This window comes from Gorilla gorilla, chromosome 3 (genome assembly GCF_029281585.2).
Source record: "Gorilla gorilla gorilla isolate KB3781 chromosome 3, NHGRI_mGorGor1-v2.1_pri, whole genome shotgun sequence".
In the NCBI taxonomy this organism is placed as follows: Eukaryota; Metazoa; Chordata; class Mammalia; order Primates; family Hominidae; genus Gorilla; species Gorilla gorilla.
The window spans coordinates 204,429,355-204,451,177 of NC_073227.2; the positions used below are offsets into that span (position 1 = coordinate 204,429,355).

A 21,823-nucleotide genomic window follows, 5' to 3' on the forward strand; every position below is an offset into this window, starting at 1 on the left:
CGCGCGCACACACACACACGCACACACACAGACACACACACACACGCACATCTATTCCGCTGCCAGCCTTGGGAGCTGTCTCCAAGCCTCTGGCACTCTGCACCCTCCACCTCTTGCCCTCCAAGGGCTCTGTCTTGTGCCCTGAAGGAGAGATTTCACACAATCCCCAACATGAGGCTGGAGAGCCCAATACTTGGGATGGCAAAGGAGAAACAAAGACAACAGCAAGAACGGCAACGTGGAAAACACAGATTAATTCCTCAATGAATCACCCTGTAAAACCATAGCACACGTACAAGGCAAATCCTCAGTAACTGGGAATTGTCATCGATGTAAGAGGCTGGATTGGGGACACATAAACTATTGTCATTAGTGCTGTGTTATTGCTGTGCTGCGGCCTACTCAGCTGTTCCTTTTGTTGTATGGACCTACCTGCCCCTTGGTGCCCTACTGGTCTGGATGTAGGCTCTGGATAGCAGAGAGCAGCTTGCTCAGAGCTCACTCAGGGGACCTGCCTAAGCCTTTGCTATGTGAGTTTCTGCTGTGTGTGTGTGTGTGTGTGTTTTCAATATCTACAGAGATAAATCAGTTCAAACAAACTGTGCTGTGTAAGTGAGCTGCCCTTGGTGAGCCCTCACTGCAGATTTGATCTTTCAACCACAAGAGAGAGAACTGTACTCCAGGGGAGAGAATTGCATCGGGTCAGGAGGTCTGGGCTGTCCTTCAGCCCGCGGTGGCTCTGTGCTCGGCCTCTGCACTGGGACCTTGACGTTCACTATCTTGGGTTTTTCTCCTCTGATGGGAGATGGGGTGGAGGCAGGGGATCCCACCTTCCTGCCTACCTCCCTGGGATCAAAAGAGGTCACAGGATATTCAGTGGACCCATTCTGAAAAACACTTGTCAGACGAGGTAATTATATTTCAGATAATAACGTGAGCAGGGAAATGCCAATGCCTGAAATTCCCTATGTCACAAAATAGCTTCATGCTAGTCTGATACCCAGGCGTGACAGAAGCTCAGAGCCCACGCCTCTTTCTGGCCTCAAGCTTGCATTCTTCCATGGGGAGCGACCGGGCCAGCCATCTCTGTCATCTACTCTCAGCCTCCTGCCACTTGCTGAGAGTGGGGGCTGTGGAACTATCCCTTGGGGCCTTTCGACCTGTCTCTATCCCACCTTCCTCCTCTTCCATACCACCCCACTGGCTTCCTGGACCTCCTACTTGAGGCAGCCCTGGCCCCTCCTCACTGATCACTCCCGCAGGGGAGAAAGGGCTGAGCCTCACGGAGAAAAAGCTGGCGTTTCATGAACGTGTGGCATGAGCTGCATCGTCTCATCAGTGCTTGTACAACCCTCTGACTTGGCCTTTTCATTTTTACAGATGAGGAAACTGAGGCTCAGTAACGTGTTCAGCTTATGCCCAAGTTCACACAGCTGAGAAGACAAAGAACAAGACCCTGCGCCTTCATCCCTGGACCCTATCTCTGCAGTGCCAGAGGGGGCTCCGAAGCCCAGGTCTCCACCCCATTCTCTGCCTCTCCTAAAGGAACTGATTCCCAGCTTGGCCACAGAGTGTGGGCAAAACAGAATTGGCCCCACTCAGTCACCTCTGAAGAGCTTTCCCAGCCCAAGAGGAAGACACCCAGCTAAGCAGACCAGCTGCCTGCAGAGGCTTTGGGGAGACAGTGGCCCCAGGAGGGGTTCCCACTGATTCTATTTAAATAAGGGAAATGTAATAAGTATTTTTTGTCACAATGGTCAAAAAACGACAACAAATTTAGTTTAAAGATCTTAATTGTGGTCGGGCATGGTGGCCCATGCCTGCAATCCCAGCACTTTGGGAGGCCGAGGCGGGCAGATCACTTGAGGTCAGGAGTTCATGACCAGCTTAGCCAACGTGGTGAAACCATCTGTATTAAAAATACAAAAAAATAGCCGGGTGTGGTGGCGTGCATCTGTAATCCAGCTACTCAAGAGGCTGAGGCAGGAGAATCGCTTGAACCTGGGAAGCAGAGGTTGCAGTGAGCCGAGATTGTGTCACTGCACTCCACCCTGGGCAACAGAACGAGACTCTGTCTCCAAAAAAAAAAAAAGAAAGAAAACCTTAATTGATTGTTTATTTGTGATTCCAGAATCAGGCAGCCCCTGTACTGGAATAGGTTCAAAGCACCGTGGCCAGACAGCACGGTAGTCAGGCAGTAGCAGAGGATAGAAAATGGAAGGGCAGCCTAGCGCTGAATGGTTGCAGCTGGGCGTTTGCCTAAGTTGACTCAGTTGACCACCCATGGTTGACTGAAGCTCAGCTGCTGTAATGAGTGGAGGCTCAGCTGTTTGTTACAGAAGTATGCTCCTACGTTAGGTTTTCAGTTAGTTTCTGAACTAAGCCAGGCGGCAGTTTGTTATGTCAGGGCTCGAGTGCAGAGGCATCCTCGGGCCAAGTTTAGGTTAATTTAACACCACTGAGAGACCACAAGATGACAAAGAAAAATCCAGCATTGACAAGGCACATCTAGAAATTTCACAATACTTCCCAGCCTCCGTGACTCTTGTAAATATTAATTTAACCCTCTGGGTAAATTGGTAATAAAATTCTCTTTGTATTAAGGCAATGGTAAAAGTTAATAGGCTGTAAGCCAGAGTAATTCCTGGGTGGTTTTATTGCGGAGCATGTGAGTGCCTCGAATTGTACTGTGAGGCACTGAGTTTCTAGGCCACACTCCATGACTGGAATAGCGTTATCATTGACTCATGTGGCATTCCCATTATTGTTATACAACCTGGTACAAAGCAGGTGTTCAATAGACATCATCGTAAGGCCAGGTGCAGTGGCTCACCCCTGTAATCCCAGCACTTTGGGAGGCCGAAGCGGGTGGATCACCTGAGGCCAGGAGTTCAAGACCAGCCTGGCTAACATGGTAAAACCCAGTCTCTACTAAAAATACGGGTGTGGTGGCATGTGCCTCTAATCCCAGCTACCTGGGAGGCTGAGGCAGGAGAACCACTTGAACCTGGGAGGTAGAGGTTGCAGTGAGCCGAGATTGTGCCGCTGTACTCCAGCCTGGGCAACAGAGTGAGACTCTCAAAAAAAATTAAAATAAAATAAAGATAAACATCATTATAGTAAGTACTGAACTCAGCACACATAGCACAAAACAAAAATCTAGGGGCTACAGTTAATATTTTTTTAATATCCATGGTTCAGGAATGGATCTAGAAACTTCTTCCTTTAGTGCCCTAAAACAGAGATCCTAGAAAACTAAGATGCTTTCGTTTGGGAAGTTTCCTGATCCCTTGTAGAATCTTCCTGATAGCTGACCCCAGTGCTCAGAACGATAACAAATTCTGAATTTTGTACAGGAAGTGTGAAAAAAACCACATTTTACCACTGACCTCAACAAAAATAACAACCCCAGTCAAAGATCTAGTAACACCAGAATATCTTTAAAAAATGCCTGTAGGCTGGGCACGGTGGCTCATGCTTGTAATCCCAGCACTTTGGGAGGCCGAGGTGGGCGGATCACCTGAGGTCGGGAGTTCAAGACCAGCCTGGCCAACATGGAGAAATCCTGTCTTTACTAAAAATACAAAATTAGTTGGGCATGGTGGCAGGTGCCGGCTACTTGGGAGGCGGAGGCAGGAGAATCCCTTGAACCCGGGAAGCAGAGGTTGTGGTGAGCCGAGATCGTGGCATTGTATACCAGCCTGGGCGACAAGAGCGAAAAGCCACCTAAAAAAAAAAAAAAAAAAAAATTGCCTGCTACCTGGTCACTAAACCTCAGGAATCCAAGGCCCCGGCTCACTCGGTGCTCACAGTTTGAGGGTGACATCTACCTGGTCTCTCTAAAAGAGCAAAACATCATTCCATAGCGTCACTATGAACAGTTGGCCTTCCCGTCATCCTCCTCACTTCATCCCATGATCAGTCAAGCCAGGAAGGAAGAAGTCAGTAAGACACTGACGCCTTTCCTGTTAGGCAACCAGGAAGACCCGCGTTTAGTTATCACACTGTAAATCAATCCTGACACCTTCTCCGTGATCCCAGGTCTTCCTGTGATATTCACTGTTTTGTTTATGTCCTTTTGCTTTAATTCAAGACCCTGTGACCGCATCGTGCCCAGCTCATGCTCTGCATTAGTAAAATAGTGGCCGCTGTGGCGTTGGGGTGTTTTTCTTGCCCTCGAGTTTAGCTCAAGTCCTGGGGCTTTCATGTGCAGACACACGGTGATGGGTGAGCAAGGATCTGGAGGAGCCTGGAGGGTCTGGGGCTGGTGGGTGGTTCTGGAAACTAATGACTCTAGTGCCCCACCGTTCACCTGACTCCGCCACTGTCTCTATCTCTTTTTCTTGTGGTGCTTCTCACTTCTCCTGCCCCCAGGCAGCCGCTGTACTGTCATCTGCTTGTCATTGTCTATGTCTCCTGCCCAAGGGAAGCCTCATCCTGCAGTGATCCCTCGTAGCCCTCCTGCCTCATCGCCTTTCCTGCGCAGCCTCTCAGCAAAGTCAGGTTCCACTGCTGCCAGCCTGTCTCTGCGTATTTCAGAGAGGTGACCTGGTGGACATGGCAGAGCTCTCCAGGTCAGGCCCCTGCAGGGCCGATGACAAGCCTACCATGTGGCCCAGAATAAGACACCAGGTGCCAGCAGCAGCCTGGGTCTGCGCAGGTGCAGCTGTGTTTCAGGAGCAGGCTGAGCGCGGCAGGGGCTGTGACGGACACATCCAGGACAACAGCCCGGGGCACAGGAGCCTTTCCTCTGCCCTCTATTTGGGTTTATGCATCCGTTCATCTGGTCTACTTGGGGTCACCAAGGTCCTCCGTGTTGTTGAGTCTGATGGCCAATTTTCAGGCCTGGTTCTCCCTGACTTTGCGCAGGCATCCGACCAGCTGTCTCCCTCTCCTCCTGGAAGAAGCTCGGCCCCAGGACACCACACTCGCCTGCCGCCGCCTGACTCTCCCGGCAGCCCCTTTCTTGGTCTCCTTCACTCTTCTGCCCCTCCCTTTATCGTTCCCTAAGCAAGGGCTACAGATTCCTTGATTCCCTCATTGATGTCATTGGTCTGATCGCTTTGAATACCATCTCCACGCTGACGACTGGAAGTTACACCTCCATCCCAGGCCTCCGCCTGAACTCCAGCTGCAGACTCCCAGCTGCCGACTTTCCACTCAGTTGTCTAACACTCATCTGAAATCTAAAGTGCCCAAACTCCTGATATTCATTTCTAAGTTTATTTTAATTTTTGTACATTAAAAAATTTAGGCCAGGTACAGCTCATGCCTGTATTCCCAGCACTTTGGGAGGTTGAGGCAGGAGGGTCACTTGAGCCCAGGAGTTTTGACCAGCCTGGGCAATATGGCAAAACCCTGTCTCTATTAAAAAATATATAAATTGAGGCTGGGCGCGATGGCTCACACCTGTAATCCCAGTACTTTGGGAGGCTGAGGCGGGCGGATCACCTGAGGTCAGGAGTTCGAAACCAGCCTGACCAATATGGTGAAACCCTGTCTCTACTAAAAATACAAAAATTAGCTGGGCATGGTGGCACGTGTCTGTAATCCCAGCTACTCAGGAAGCTGAAGCAGGAGAATCGCTTGAACCCGGGAGGCAGAGGCTGCAGTGAGCTGAGATTGTGCCACTGCACTCCAAGCTGGGTGACAGAGCTCTGTCTCAAAAAAAAAGATATATATATATATATATACACACACATATATATAAAGTTATATATATGTATAAATTTAATAAAAATGTTTCTGTAGCTAAATATCTTGGTATGTTGCCCAGTCTAGTCTCCAACTCCTGGCCTCAAGTGATCCTCCTGCCTTGGCCTCCCAAAGTGTTGGGATTAGAGGCGTGAGCCACCACACCTGGCCTGACAGCCATTTCTATCAACTCCTCCCGCGATCCCTCCCAAAAAACCCCTGCTCCTCTGGGCTTCTTTGCAAATGATAACTTTATTCTTCATGTTGCTCAGACAAAATCTATATATATGATAAAATATCTTAAGAGATATATTTTATATAGTCATCTTCAACTTCTCTTTTTTCTCTCACTCCCACTTCCAGTCTTCAGCAAATTCTGTCAGTTCCGCCTTCAAAACGTGTCCAGAATCCACCCTCGGCTAACTCTCTCCCCGGCTCCCATGATCCTCCTGGCTCGTCACCTGCTTCCACCTTTGCCTGCTGTGGTCTCTTCTCAACTCCAGCCAAGCAACTCCATTCAAATATGATTAGATCGCGGAATTCCTTAGCTCCAAACCCTCCAATAGAGCTTCCTCTGTTACTGAAATTCAATCCAAGGCCATACAAGACTCGCAGACCCACGGTACCTGGACCCTCGCTGCATCTCTGACCCTTCTTCCTCCTCCTCTTGGTTCTCTTGCCCCACTTCCTCCAACACCCCAGACATGCCCCAACCTTGGTGGTCTTTGTCCCTGAGAGATATCCTCACGGTTGCCCCACCATCTCCTGCAGGTCTTTATTCAAATGTTGCCTTCTCTTGAGGCCTTTCCTGGACACCTCAGCTAAAACTGCCACCTCTACCCCCTAAAGCCCCCGTCCCTTCCCTCCTTAGTTTCCCTGATGAGCACAGACCACTGTCTAACACCCCACATTCTTACTGATTTATTGTCTGTAGCCCTCAGTGAACAAAGCCTCCGGGAGAGCAGGCATTTGTGTCTGTTCTGTTCTGTGCTGTATCCCCAGCACCTAGAAGAGTGCCCGACACAGAGGAGTTTTCCATGAATACTTCTGGAATTCGCGAACCCATGCAAATCTTCATTGCCCTGTTCATCAGTCTTTGCGAGGCAGCTGCTGTCCGTGTGTGCACGCCTTCTCATGGCTGGTTGCTAGCTGTCCTTCAGCCAAAACAGAACTTTTCCAGGGTGCAGTTTGCCTAGACAATGCATTACTCACTTATGTGTTGTAGATTGACTGAGAGAGGGATTTTTTTAAAACAATTTATTTATTTTTAGATGGAATTTTGTTCTTGTTGCCCAGGCTGCACTGCAATGGCACGATCTCGGCTCAATGCAACCTCTGCCTCCCGGGTTCAAGCGATTCTCCTGCCTCAGCCTCCTGAGTAGCTGGGATTACAGGTGCGTGCACCACCACACCTTGCTAATTTTTGTATTTTTAGTAGAGACGAGGTTTCACCATGTTGGCCAGGCTGGTCTCGAACTCCTGACCTCAGGTGATTCGCCCACCTTGGCCTTCTGAAGTGCTGGGATTAGAGGCGTGAGCCACTGCACCTAGCTGGATTTTTTTCTTTTTTTAATTCACAAGACTTTGTTACTCTGTTCCTTCATTGGTACTGTATTAAAAAATTAAGAATATTCACTTCACCTTATAGTCTCATTTGCAACTAAAGATGGATCTATATCACATGGGCGCTATAATGTTGGAAAGGCAATAGAAGAGTCTTTGTCAGAGGCCCTTGGTTACTCACTATTAAAGTCTCTAAGCTTCAAGAAGTTGGAATCTCAGAGAAGCAGGGCATTCTTCGTTGAGGGCCAGGGAGGGCGTGTATGGGCGGCTTGCTGACATCTAATTTGTAGGTCTAATCAGGAAACTGTCGGACCACCTGTCAAAAAGCAACTATTTCTATGTCAGTATTGTTCCAGCCACATGACAATCTGATGATAATCTTCATCTGGTCATTTAAAACTATGTCAGAATGACATTTAATTCATAATCCCTGAGGTGAAATTTAGGAGGAAAAAACTTTCTGTAATTTAGTTTAAAATGTCCATATATTGAAATGAACAGTGTTCAGTGTTTATTGCACGAAATGACACTTCCTCGCTTTCTCTTATATACATTTGTCGTGTTATATGTTAAAGTATGAATGATTGTCAGGCTCTAGCTGAAAAGAGAGGGGCTGTAACAAGTCACCTGGGGTTCTGATTCCTTTCTCCATTGATTTCAGTCACCCCACAGTTCACGATGTCTAGTCCATCTGGCAGGCACAGGTGCAACTATAAAATAGGAAGAGGTTTTTATTACTTTCCAGTCCCGTTCTAAATGGAGCTGGTGACTGCAGTAGCCTGTCAACCTGTTGGTGATAAAACCTTTCAAATAAAAACTTCTCTTCTACAAAGATAAAGAAAACTAGATTCAGAGTCTAATCTCCTTGCCTCTTATAACCTTCTTCTTCTTCTTTTTTTTTTAAGAGCCTCTGTAAACATTATTTTTAAAGCCAACAGTGAAACTCTACACTTCCACAATACAACCTAGGCCTTCAAACACACAGATGCTGCTGCCTTTGAATCACGGCCTTGCTCACTTCCTTCAGTCCTGGCAAATGAAGCAATTCAGAGGAATTGAATTGAGGCCCATCTCTATCCGCCCTGCACTCTCCTCTTCCTTCCAGGCTGTGCTGCTGAAGGAGACAGCTCAGGGGAGATGGCATGGATGCACGCTGGGGGATCCTGCAAAATCCCGGCAAGCCAGCTCTGAGGCCAGCGGCGCTGACCCTCTACGCCAGATGGGAAGGCAGAGACACAATCTGTTTCGCTCCGCAAACATCTGGGAACAAAATGGTCTGTCCACCAGTGCAAAATACCACCCCTAAGCAGTATTTCCAATTATTCTTTTTATGGGCTGTCTGCACACACTCGGTGAGGCCAGCTCAAGTGGTTATTACTAATAGTCCATGCTTTACAACCACACCAGCACACAGAAAAAGAAAGAAGGCTTTTCTAGTTCATTTTTTTTATTTTCATTTTTTTGAGACGGAGTCTCGCTTTGTCCCCCAGGCTGGAGTGCAGTGGCACGATCTCGGCTCACTGCAAGCTCCGCCTCCCGGGTTCACGCCATTCTCCTGCCTCAGCCTCCCGAGTAGCTGGGACCACAGGCGCCCGCCACCACGCCCGGCTAATATTTTTTGTATTTTTAGTAGAGACGGGGTTTCACCGTGGTCTCGATCCCCTGACCTCGTGATCCGCCCGCCTCGGCCTCCCAAAGTGCTGGGATTACAGGCGTGAGCCAACGCGCCTGGCCTCGGTTCATTTCTTGATGTCAAAACAACTCTGGCACCAACACATCTGGCAAATACCTTGCTGCAGGCACACAAACATGAAACCAATATTATTTATGATAGAGGCACACATTCTAAATAAAATACTAGGCCAGGTGAGGTGGCTCATGCCTGTAATCCCAGCACTTTGGGAGGCTGAGGAGGGTGGATCACCTCAGCTCAGGAGTTCGAGACCAGCCTGGCCAACATGGCGAAGCCGTGTCTGTACCAAAAACACAAAAAAAGTAGCCAGGCATAGTGGTGTATGCCTGTAATCCCAGTTACTCGGGAGGCTGAGGCAGGAGAATCAATTGAACTCGGGAGGTGGAGGTTGCAGTGAACTGAAATCTCACCACTGCACTCCAGCCTGGGTGACAGAGCCAGACTGCATCTGAATAAATAAATAAATAAATAAATAACTAGAAAACATATCTTGGACAAGAGCGAAAAATAATGCAAATGGGTCCTGTCTTGGTCTGTTCCTGCTGCTGTAACAAAATAGCTTGTATTGGGTAATTTATAAACAATTGAGGCCCTGAACTCCTGGCCTTAAGTGATCCTCCTTCCTCAGCCTCCCAAAGTGCCGGGATTCCAGGCATGAGCCACCATGCCTGGCCTGGAAGATGTTTTCATGACAGATGAGTTTTTCAATAGAAAACCCGCCTTGTGAGTCCCTCAATCCAGCCCCTCCCACCCTCACCCCTAAAAATAAATAAGAAAAGAAAAAGAAAGCCCCCTTGCCACACTATCAACACACTTCATCGCAATCCGGAATGTGCTGAACTTCAGCTCCTCACCTTGGCGGGTGGCCTGTCCACTCCCAGGACCACAAGCTGGTCTCTCTGGTGTGGCTCTCAGGCCAGCTGCTCCGGGGCTTCGTGTTCTCTTGTTCCATCCTTTTCACATCGCACACAAACACGGCCTCTGCTGGGCTGTGGACTCCCTGCAATTGGCCTCAGTGGAAATCCGTGTCCTCCAATCGGCAGGAAGGGGTGGGCATTCAGGGCCACAGTCCGGGTTTGGCCCGGCAGGGCCACGTCAGCAAGTCACATCACCACGGCCATGAGCACATGGTACTTGTGCTGGTGCTGAGCACCCTCCCTCACAGGAAGGATGTTGGTCCTCTTCTTGGTCAAGTTAGCGAGGCACGGCCAGAGCGGTGGGAGGACTCCATGGCCTAGACTAGACCACCTGGGCCTACAATGTCAGAGACATGGGAGATGGTGGTGCCTGAGGCAGCCCCGAGGGAGAGCACCTGGGCCCTGGCTTGATGTGGGAGGGGTTCCACGCTTGGGACTCCATGCTGTCGTCTCCTGGCGAAGTGGGGACTCTCTCCTCTCCATAAACCGATTCTCCAGGGACCAGATTCTCAGTGACTAGTGCATGATCCTTTCCTCCATAATGAAGACACCTCAGCCCATACAGATCCACTGTCACATTCTTCCCAGACTGCTTTCCTCCTTCTCTACCCCACCACCACCCCGGGGGCCACCAGAAAGGAATCCTCCATCACCTCTTCCTCCTCCCCCACCACCTCTTCCTCCTCCTCCCCCACGTCCTCCTCCTACCACCTCCTCCTCCTCCTCCCCCACCACCTCTTCCTCCTCCTCCCCTATCTCCTCCTCCTCCCCCACCACCTCCTCCTCCTCCCCCACCACCTCTTCCTCCTCCCCCACCACCTCTTCCTCCTCCCCCACCACCTCTTCCTCCTCCTCCCCCACCACCTCTTCCTCCTCCCCCACCACCTCTTCCTCCTCCTCCCCATCTCCTCCTCCTCCCCCACCACCTCCTCCTCCCCCACCACCTCTTCCTCCTCCTCCCCCACCACCTCTTCCTCCTCCCCCACCACCTCTTCCTCCTCCTCCCCATCTCCTCCTCCTCCCCCACCACCTCCTCCTCCCCCACCACCTCTTCCTCCTCCCCCACCACCTCTTCCTCCTCCCCCACCACCTCTTCCTCCTCCTCCCCCACCACCTCTTCCTCCTCCCCCACCACCTCTTCCTCCTCCTCCCCATCTCCTCCTCCTCCCCCACCACCTCCTCCTCCCCCACCACCTCTTCCTCCTCCCCCACCACCTCTTCCTCCTCCCCCACCACCTCTTCCTCCTCCCCCACCACCTCTTCCTCCTCCCCCACCACCTCTTCCTCCTCCTCCCCCACCACCTCTTCCTCCTCCCCCACCACCTCTTCCTCCTCCTCCCCATCTCCTCCTCCTCCCCCACCACCTCCTCCTCCCCCACCACCTCTTCCTCCTCCCCCACCACCTCTTCCTCCTCCCCCACCACCTCTTCCTCCTCCCCCACCACCTCTTCCTCCTCCCCCACCACCTCTTCCTCCTCCTCCCCCACCACCTCTTCCTCCTCCCCCACCACCTCTTCCTCCTCCCCCACCACCTCTTCCTCCTCCCCCACCACCTCTTCCTCCTCCCCCACCACCTCTTCCTCCTCCTCCCCATCTCCTCCTCCTCCCCCACCACCTCCTCCTCCCCCACCACCTCTTCCTCCTCCCCCACCACCTCTTCCTCCTCCTCCCCCACCACCTCTTCCTCCTCCCCCACCACCTCTTCCTCCTCCTCCCCATCTCCTCCTCCTCCCCCACCACCTCCTCCTCCCCCACCACCTCTTCCTCCTCCCCCACCACCTCTTCCTCCTCCCCCACCACCTCTTCCTCCTCCCCCACCACCTCTTCCTCCTCCTCCCCCACCACCTCTTCCTCCTCCCCCACCACCTCTTCCTCCTCCTCCCCATCTCCTCCTCCTCCCCCACCACCTCCTCCTCCCCCACCACCTCTTCCTCCTCCCCCACCACCTCTTCCTCCTCCCCCACCACCTCTTCCTCCTCCCCCACCACCTCTTCCTCCTCCCCCACCACCTCTTCCTCCTCCCCCACCACCTCTTCCTCCTCCCCCACCACCTCTTCCTCCTCCTCCCCATCTCCTCCTCCTCCCCCACCACCTCCTCCTCCCCCACCACCTCTTCCTCCTCCCCCACCACCTCTTCCTCCTCCTCCCCATCTCCTCCTCCTCCCCCACCACCTCCTCCTCCCCAACCACCTCTTCCTCCTCCCCCACCACCTCTTCCTCCTCCCCCACCACCTCTTCCTCCTCCCCCACCACCTCCTCCTCCTCCCCCACCACCTCTTCCTCCTCCTCCCCCACGTCCTCCTCCTACCACCTCCTCCTCCTCCTCCCCCACCACCTCTTCCTCCTTCTCCCCATCTCCTCCTCCTCCCCTATCTCCTCCTCCTCCCCCACCACCTCTTCCTCCTCCTCCCCTATCTCCTCCTCCTCCCCCACCACCTCTTCCTCCTCCTCCCCATCTCCTCCTCCTCCCCTATCTCCTCCTCCTCCCCCACCACCTCTTCCTCCTCCTCCCCTATCTCCTCCTTCTCCCCCACCACCTCTTCCTCCTCCTCCCCATCTCCTCCTCCTCCCCCACCACCTCTTCCTCCTCCCTCACCACCTCCTCCTCCTCCCTCACCACCTCTTCCTCCTCCTTCACTTCCTCCCTCTCTTCCTTCACCTCCACCTGGACCTCGGCCTTCACCAAAGCCTCCTTGACCCCACCACAACCGCCATGGTCACCAATGTCCCCTCAGCTGCTGAAGCCACCCCACAGGGACTAAAACCTGGCTTCATAGTGAGCCCTGACTTGTGCAGTTCCAGAATCCACAATGCCACAAGTCTGGGGCTTTTGCACGTGGGAAAGAGTGGAAGACATTTTTAAACACAAGAGTACTGAGGAGCAATTTATGCCACCATGCAGTACAGTGTGTCTTTTAAAGAATGCCACAGTAGCTATGCAATTTGAGGAGTAAAAGCAGTTATGCAATTTGAGGAGTAACTAAATCCAATAATTGCTAATGCTAGTAATGCATGTTATTAAACTACATAAATACTTAATAAAACAGTAGTGCTGTTGGATTATCCAACAAGTAGATCAATGAAACAAAATGTATTGAATGAAATTGAGTACGTTGGCCGGGCACAGTGGCTCACGCCTGTAATCCCAGCACTTTGGGAGGCCAAGGCTGGCGGATCACCTGAGGTCAGGAGGTCGAGACCAGCCTGACCACCATGGAGAATGGAGAAACCCTGTCTCTACTAATAACAGAAAAATTAGCCAGGCGTGGTGGCGCATGCCTTTAATCCCAGCTACTCGGGAAGTCGAGGCAAGAGAATTGCTTGAACCCGGGAGGCGGAGGTTGCAGTGAGTGGAGATCGCACCAGTGCACTCTAGCCTAGGCAACAAGAGAGAAACTCTGTCTCAAAAAAAGGAAAAGAAAAGAAAATTGAGAATCTAATATGTTCCAGACAGTGGGCACTACAGAACCTATGTTTGTATGTGGTTCCTGCCTGTGAGGTTATGCTATAGTGGAGACTGACCCTCAGTGACACTGCAGTTACTAATGATTAGAGTGACAGGGAGTTGGGGGAGGTGTGATGGGTTAAATGGTGTCCCCCAAAAAGATCTGTGCACCTGAGACCTGTGAATGTGGCCTCATAGAGAGTCCTTGCTGGGTGCAGCGTCTCACACCTGTAATCCCAATACGTGGGGAGGCCAAGGGTAGCTTGAGCCCAGGAGTTTGAGACCAGCCTGGGCAACATAGCAAGACTCTATCTCTAAAAAAAAAAAAATAAGAAAAAAATTAGCTGGGCATGGTGGTGCACACCCATAGACCCAGTCACTTGGGAGGCTGAGGTGGGAGAATCATGGCTGCAGTGCGCCGTGATTATGCCACTGTGCTCCAGCCTGGGCGACAAAGTGAGACCCTGTCTCAAATAAAATAAAAAAGAGAAAGAAACACTGAGTGTGTGCCTAAGCCCCTTGAGTGTGTATTCTGTCATGCCTTTCCCTCTAGAAGATAAAGTTTGATAGTAGAATTGTTATAGATTTCCATCTTTGGATAAAATACCCAGAGATGTGCCTCGTCCCTCCGGGGCCAAGCCCGGAACAGAAGGCGCAGCCTCCCGACTCTCCCTAGACCAGAGTTTCTCAGAGTATGATAAACACAGCACCTGAGAGCGTACATTAAGCTTTAAAATCCAAGGCCCTTGCCCAGATTGCCTGAATCAGAGTCTGCTGGGGTGGGGCCCAGGAGTATGCATTTTGAAAGACTGTCTCATGTATTTGGACGCACACTTAAATTTGAAAACCACTGCATTCACGCATCTATGACACCGCTTCTCAGCTCTAAAGCGTCTGACCTACATTGCATTCTTGGTTCTGTTCCCGCCTATCAACTGAGCCTCCAACTACCTATCTAGAAAATAGAGAAAAATTTTATCTGCCACTAGGTACTTGTCTAGCAGTCTTCGAAATCCTGAGATCAGAGGGTCCAGATAAAGGAGCACTATTATTTATCCACCCTTCATTTTCAAGAGACAGCCCTCAGCATTTTCCTTCCCTATTTGTGCTGGAATTTGCCAAAGTCGGAAAGGCCTGGGAGCCTGGAAGATTGTTGTTTCTCTCTCACTCCATGTATGTGGCAGGTTAACATGATAAGTTTCTTTTTTTTTTTTTTTCTTTTTTTTTGAGACAGGGTCTTGCTCTGTCACCCAAGCTGGAGTGCAATGGCCCCGTCTCGGCTCACTGCAACCTCCGCTTCCCATGTTCAAGCAATTCTCCTGCCTCAGCCTCCCGAGTAGCTGGGACTACAGGTGCGTGCCACCACACCCGGCTAATTTTTGTATGTTTAATAGAGACAGGGTTTCACTGTGTTGGCCAGACTGGTCTTAAACTCCTGACCTCGTGACCGCCTGCCTCGGCCTCCCAAAGTGCTGGGATTACAGGTGTGAGCCACCGCGCCGGCTGACATGATAAGTTTCAAGGGCTTCAGATGTCTCTTTTTTTCCCTTTCCTTGAAATAATCTGAATCAAATCTGGAGACTGCCCTCAGGCCCAGCTGAGCTCTGAGGAGTCTGAGCTAGTCGTCTCCAAAGGACTCATAGCCAATCTCAGAAACCAGTTACTCCACAGGAAAGCCCGTCTACCTCCCAGCACCTCAGGGGCCCACACTGCAAGCAGGTGAGCTGGCTGGACGATCGAGTTCCTGCTCAGTACATGGGATTATTCGCTTAACACTCCAGCAGCTCCACGAGCTGGGGTTCATTATTTTCATTTCTGAAACAAGAACAATGAGGCTCAGAGAAGTTAAGTGGCAGAAAGTCACACGACTGGTAAAGTGGCATCGTTGTGACTTGTGGCCGATAGCATCCTGTCTGTGACAGGAGGCACACTCTGGCACTGCCCCAGGCTCCAGCCAGGTCATCACCATGATGAGCACTGGCTCCTGCCGGGCCTGCAGCCTCAGGGAAGGTGCTCCACAAACATTTGGTGAAAGCATGATACCTCTACCTAGGAGTGGTTACCTGCCCCTGAACTTGAGCTGCCTTCTCTCTTACAGGCTGCCTGACCCCAGAATGTCCTCCCTGAAACTATCCATCCTGCAAGCCCCACTCCTCTGTCCCACTATCTGATGGGACCCTATTTGTATTGGAAACCCCCTCCATTTCCCCACCAACTGCTTGGCTGTGATACCAGCGGCTTTCCAAGCAGGTGGGTTCCAAATATTTAGTTTGCTGGACTGAATTTCCCTGTGGTCCCTACAAGTGAAGATTTATCGTTTTTCAAGGGCCTGACCCATCTCAGCGTGAGGGTCTTTGTCAAGGGCTGGGCCTATTCCTCCCACCATTTGACTATGGCTAACCATCCTAGGCCCAGTTACATTCTCAGACAGGACAAGGTGCTGGATGGCTGACACCTGTGCAGGGACTTCCTGCCTACAGAGATCACCAGGCTTCCGAGATTCTGTATTCCTTTCCTCCTGGCAATCCCATTGAAGTTATTACAAGTAATAAAATAGCACTAATCCCACAATACCAATGATACAGAGGCGCATTCAGCAGGCTAGGTATTTCAACACATTTAGAGAAGATGGGAAGGGTCTGAAGCGATGCAGGGAAAGCTGCCCTCCAGAGGGGGCATGTGGCTGAGCAGACGGCTGACCTGCCGGGCACAGCGCCAGAAGCCCCAGGTGTACACAGCTCAGGTGTGACAGGGGCAGGAGGTGAGAGGAGAGTGAAATAATGAAATGCAATGGAACATATACATATATATGTTTATTTTATTTTCTTACAAACGTCACACATGCTTCTGTAAAGATTCAATTAATGCTGGAATGCCTAAAGTAAAATGAGTCATCTTTGCCTGTCACCCTCCAATAGTTGGAATGTACTTCCTTGGCATAATTATGGTTAACAATTTTTTTTTTGTGGTGGGGGACAGAGTCTTGCTCTGTCACCCAGGCTGGAGTGCAGTGGCGCAATCTCAGCTGACTGCAACCTCCACCTTCCAGGTTCAAGCAATTCTCCTGACTCAGCCTCAAGAGTAGCTGGGATAACAGGCACGTGCCACCACACCTGCCCGGCTAATTTTTGTATTTTTTTTAGTAGAGACAGGGTTTCCCATGTTGCCCAGGCTGGTCTCAAACTCCTGGCCTCAAGTAATCCACCCACCTCAGCCTTCTAAAGTTCTGGGTTTACAGGCGTGAACCACTGTGCCCAGCCGACTGTTAACACTTATTTTTTTATCTCTATCCCTGAATTTTCGTTTATTTTTTGAAACGCATGTAAACACGTGCATTTGTAGATTTTTAAAACATAAAATGGGATCACACTATATGTTTTAAAATGTAGGTTTCATTATTATTCAGGTAGGGTGAGGCCAACTAATCAGGAAACAACTGCCATTAAAAACACAGTTTTGGCCAGGCCCGGTGGCACATGCCTCTAATCCCAGTACTTCGGGAGGCCAAGGTAGGAGGATCACTTCAGGCCAGGAGTTTGAGACAAGCCTGGGCAACATATTGAGACTTCATATCTACAATAATAAAAATGAAAATAATTAGCCAAGCATGGTGGCGCACACCTGAGTCCCAGCCATTCAGGAGGCTGAGACAGGGGAATCACTTGAGCCAGGAGTTGGAGGCTGCAGTGAGCTATGATTGCGCCACTGCACTCCAGCATGGGTGACAGAGCGACAGCCTGTCTGTCTCCAAAGAAAAGAGATAGTTTATTACTCCCATTTCCCAAGAGGAGGGGAGACACTATACCAGACAGGGCCACTTGGGGAGGTACCAGGGTCAATCAGGAGGCAGCAGGTGTGAGGGGAAAGGCTGGCCAAGAGCCTCTATTGTGGTTTTCCTGGGAAGAAATGGGCAAGGCAGGCTCAGCAGGACAGGCAGGTACGGGAGTGCTTAGTCTGAATAACGGATGTAGGCACTACCCTAGTTGCTTGTGCCTGGCCCTGGTGTGATTAGAGCAGAGAGACAGTGGCCAAACCTGGGAGAGGTCAGTAAAGAAGGAGGTGCCAGGGATGGGCTCTGGATTCATGAAAATGCGAAGTGCACTCCTAGGGGAGTCATTTGCTATTGTAGGAATTAGCCAGCCCTGGGAGGGTTGGTTTCTCCAGGATCAGCAACACCTTAAGATGCCAGATTAGCAAGAGTCCAGAAAATTTAAAAATAAAAATAAAAGGTTAATATGGCATATCTCTAACTTTTAAGCTAAATGATGTGTTCGGGCTGGGCACAGTGGCTCACGCTTGTGATCCCAACACTTTGGGAGGCTGGGGCGGGCAGATCGCTTGAGACCAGGAGTTGGAGACCAGCCTGGCCAACATAGTGAAACCCCATCTCTACCAAAATACAAAAATTAGCTGGGCATGATTGCGTACACCTGTAATCCCAGCTACTCGGGAGGCTGAGACAGGAGAATTGCTTGAACTCGGGAGGCAGAGGTAGAGGTGAGCCGAGAACACACCACTGCACTCCAGCCTGGGTGACAGAGCAAGACTCCATCTCTAAGTATAAAAAATAAATAAATAAGTAATGTATCCAGAACAAGAGTACATACGTAACAGCTTGTTCTTTTTAATAACTTCATCATATCCCATAATTTGGATGTTCCCCATTTGAATGTGAATTCCATGAAGGGACAGTTTTGTCTCCTTTTATCCACTACTATACCCCAGAGTCTAGAATAGTGACAGATACAGGGTAGATGCTCAAAAATATCTGTCAAATGAACAAACAAATGGCCCACAACGGACTCAACCATTGCCTTATCAACAGATATTCAGATTGTTATTTTCTGTTATTTCAGACAACACTTCAATAAACCTATCTGTATCTACGGTTGTGCCTCAGTATCCATGGAGGATTGGTTCCACAATGCCCCATGTCAGATACCAAATTCCCTGATATAAAATGGCATAGTATTTCCATAGAACCTACACACATCCTCTTGTACAGTTTAAATCAACTCTGGACTATTTATAATACCTAATACAATGTAAATGCTATATAAATTACTGTTATACTGTTTTGTTCAGGGAATAATGACAAGAAAAAAATCTGTATATGTTCAGTTCAGACACAATCACCATTAAAAAAAAAATTCCATCTGAGGTTGGTAGAATCCATGGATGCAGAATCCAGGGATATGGAGGGCCAACCCTAAATCTTTATGCACTCGAATTAGTTAGGACTGGGCTTGGAGAGTAAAAGAATGACCCAAATAATTGTGGCTTAGCCAAGACAGATTTTTTAAATATTTGCATTCATTTATTTTTATTTCAATAGTTTTAGGGGTACAAGTGGTTTTTGGTTACATGGATGAATTGTGTAGTGGTGGAGTCTGAGTTTTTAGTGCACCCATCCCAGGAAGAGTGTACATTGTACCCAACAGGTGATTCTTTATTCCTCACCCCCTCCCACCCTCCCCCCTTCTGTGTCCCCAGTGTCCATCATACCACTCTGTATGCCTTTGCATACCCATAGTTTAGCTCCCACTTATAAGTGAGAACATCTGGTACTTGGTTTTCCATTTTGGAGTTACTTCACTTAGGATACTGGCCTCTAGTTCCATCCAAAGTGCTGCAAAAGACATGACTTCACTCTTTTTTATGGCTGAGTAGTATTCCATGGTATACATATACCACATTTTCTGTATTCATTCATTGGTCAGTGGGTCCCTGGGTTGGTTTGATATCATTGCAACTGTGAATTGTGCTGCAGTAAACATATGCATGCAAGTGTCTTTTGATATAATGACTTATTTTTCTTTGGGTTGATGCCCAGTAGTGGGATTGCTGGATTGAATGGTAGGTTGGTCTACTTTTAGTTCCTTGAGAAATCTCCATACCATTTTCCATAGAGGTTGTACTAATTTACATCCCCACCAATAGTGTCTAAGTGTTCCCTTTTCACCACATCTGTGCCAAATTCTTTCTTTAAAAACTTTTTAATAAGTGCCATTCTGACTGGAGTAAAATGGTATCTCACTGTGGTTTTCATTTGCATTTCCCTGATGATTGGTGATATTGAACATTTTTTTCACGTTTGTTGCCAAGATAGATATTTCACTGTCTTATGTTCAAGAAGTCTGGAGGAGGTCAGGTCAGAACTGATCTGGAGCTCCCTGGATTCGGGGCTCAAGCTCCTGCTACCTTGCTGTCTCTGCCCTTCACAGCTTCCACTCCGAAGTACCCCACACGGCCCATCTTGCTGCCAGAGCTCCAGCCAGCAGCCTGTATTACAGGAGGAAGAAAGAAACAAGTCCCACGGAGCATTACTCCTCCTTTTAGAGGTTACCTCCTGGAAGCTGCTACTTCTGTGTATATTGTATTGCCTAGAACTGCAGTGCAAGATCAAACCTAACTATAACGTGTGCTGGGAAATGACATTATTCCAGGTGACCATGTGCCCAGCTCAGCATCACAGGTTCCTCTGTTACTGAGGAAGGCAGGGTGGATGGATATCAGAAAACATCTTGCTCTTATTTCTGTCAGATAAATTTCCAGAAGTAAAATTGATATATTGAAAGGCACATGCATTTAAACATTTTTAATAAACACTGATAGATACTTTCAACAAAGGCTTCAGTAATTGAATTCCAGCAACAGTGAATGAGAGGATCTATTTCCCTACTCACTAACATGGATGAGGGCAAGACTTTTTTTTTTGCGGGGGGGGCGTGGGGGGTGGGGGACGGAGTCTTGCTCTGTTGCCCAGGTTGGTGTGCGGTGGCTCAACCTCAGCTCACTGCAACCTCTGCTTCCCAGGTTCCAGCAATTCTCCTGACTCAGCCTCCTGAGTAGCTGGGATTACAGGTGCTTGCCACCACACCAGGCTAATTTTTGCATTTTTTTAGTAGAGATGGAGTTTCACCATGTTGGCCAGGCTGGTCTCAAACTCTTGACCTCAGGTGATCCACCCGCCTTGTCCTCCCAAAGTGCTGGGATTAGAGGTGTGAGCCACCACGCCCGGCTGAGATGCAGGCAAAACTTTTTTTTTTTTTTTTTTTTTTTTAGACAGAGTTTTGCTCCGTCACCCAGGCTGGAGTGCAGTTGCGCGATCTCAGCTCACTGCAAGCTCCGCCTCCTAGGTTCACGCCATTCTCCTGCCTCAGCCTCCCCAGAAGCTGGGACTACAGGTGCCCACCACCACACCGGGCTAATTTTTTGTATTTTTAGTAGAGACAGGGTTTCACTGTGTTAGCCAGGATGGTCTCGATCTCCTGACCTCCTGATCCGCCTGCCTCGGCCTCCCAAAGTGCTGGGATTACAGGCGTGAGCCACCGCACCCGGCCTGCGGGCAAAACTTTTAAAGACTGATAATCTGATAAGCAAAAGAAGTTATCCCACTGTTGTTTCGGCTTCTGTTTACGTGATTACTAGTAAAGCTTAACATCTTTTCACATATTTACTTGCCATTTTCTAGTCCTCTTCTACGAATTGCTTTTTTTTTTTTTTTAAAGACAGGGTCTCACTCTGTCACCCAGGCTGGAATGCAGTGGTGTGATCTTGGCTCACTGCAACCTCCGCCTCCCGGGTTCAAGCGATTCTCCTGCATCAGCCTCCCGAGTAACTGGGATTACAGGCACCCACCACCACGCCTGGCTAATTTTTGTATTTTTAGTAGAGACAGGGTTTCGCCATGTTGGCCAGGCTGGTCTCGAACTCCTGACCCCGGGTGATCTGCCCTCCTTGGCCTCCCAAAGTGCTGGGATTAAAGACGTGAGCCACCGCGCCCAGCCAAAATGTAGTTTTAAAATCCTGGCTATACAGAATGTCAATGAGAAATCCTTTGGTTGCAAGTGGCAGAAATCCACCCGAAACTAGCTTTAACAAAAAAGGAGTTCATTGGTGTGAGAAAGAAAAGTAACTCAAAGCAATCCTACACAAAAGATGCAAAATATATCAGGCCCGGAAAAATTCGCTGGGCATGATGGTGCACACCTGTAATCCCAGCTACTCGGGAGGCTGAGACAGGAGAATTGCTTGAACTCGGGAGGCAGAGGTAGAGGTGAGCCGAGAACACGCCACTGCACTCCAGCCTGGGTGACAGAGCAAGACTCCATCTCTAAGTATAAAAATAAATAAATAAGTAATGTATCCAGAACAAGAGTACATACGTAACGGCTTGTTCTTTTTAATAACTTCATCATATCCCATAATAATAAAAAAAGTTATTACAAGTTATATAATGTGACCCTCACCCATCATCTTCTTGTTCCTAGAATTTGTGATACAAAGAACAATGTGTAGCGAATCAGTAGCTTATTTTCATGTTATTTTATGAACCAATGTAAGAACTGCCCCTTCTTTTTTTCTTTAAAAACTTACTGGCAATTGCTGCTAATCAGAGCATAAATTCAAGGCAACTGCAATCTGTGTCTCCCAGGTTGCAGTCCTCAAATTTGGCTCAAATAAACTCTCTACTTACATTAATTTTGCCTCAGTTTCTTTCTTTAGGTC

General features: G+C 49.4%; 1 pseudogene; it reads right to left on the reverse strand.

Moving 5' to 3' along the window:
* Window positions 1-9,792: 9,792 nt before the first annotated feature.
* On the reverse strand, window positions 9,793-12,642 carry LOC101153105 (rRNA 2'-O-methyltransferase fibrillarin-like; annotated as a pseudogene).
* Window positions 12,643-21,823: the final 9,181 nt, after the last annotated feature.